This window comes from Acanthisitta chloris, unplaced genomic scaffold (genome assembly GCF_000695815.1).
Source record: "Acanthisitta chloris isolate BGI_N310 unplaced genomic scaffold, ASM69581v1 scaffold37924, whole genome shotgun sequence".
Classification (NCBI taxonomy): Eukaryota; Metazoa; Chordata; class Aves; order Passeriformes; family Acanthisittidae; genus Acanthisitta; species Acanthisitta chloris.
In genome coordinates, this window is record NW_008670481.1 from 1 (window position 1) to 232 (window position 232).

The following is a 232-nucleotide window of genomic DNA, read 5'->3' on the forward strand; positions in this document are numbered from 1 at the left end:
TGGGTTAGCGGTGGGTGCTGAGCTTCAGCTCCGTCCCATTTCCAGCACGCCGTCCTGCCTGGGGTGGGAGAAGGTGGTTACCTAGGGATCTTGTGTCTCATGCCCTTCCCAAAGCCACAGCCTGCCCTGCTGGGCTTGGGCCTCATGCTCCTTCCAAGACCTCACCCTGCCCTGGTGAGAGAGGGATTGGGCCTAATCCACTTCCCAGGGCATCATCCTGCCCTGGAGTGGC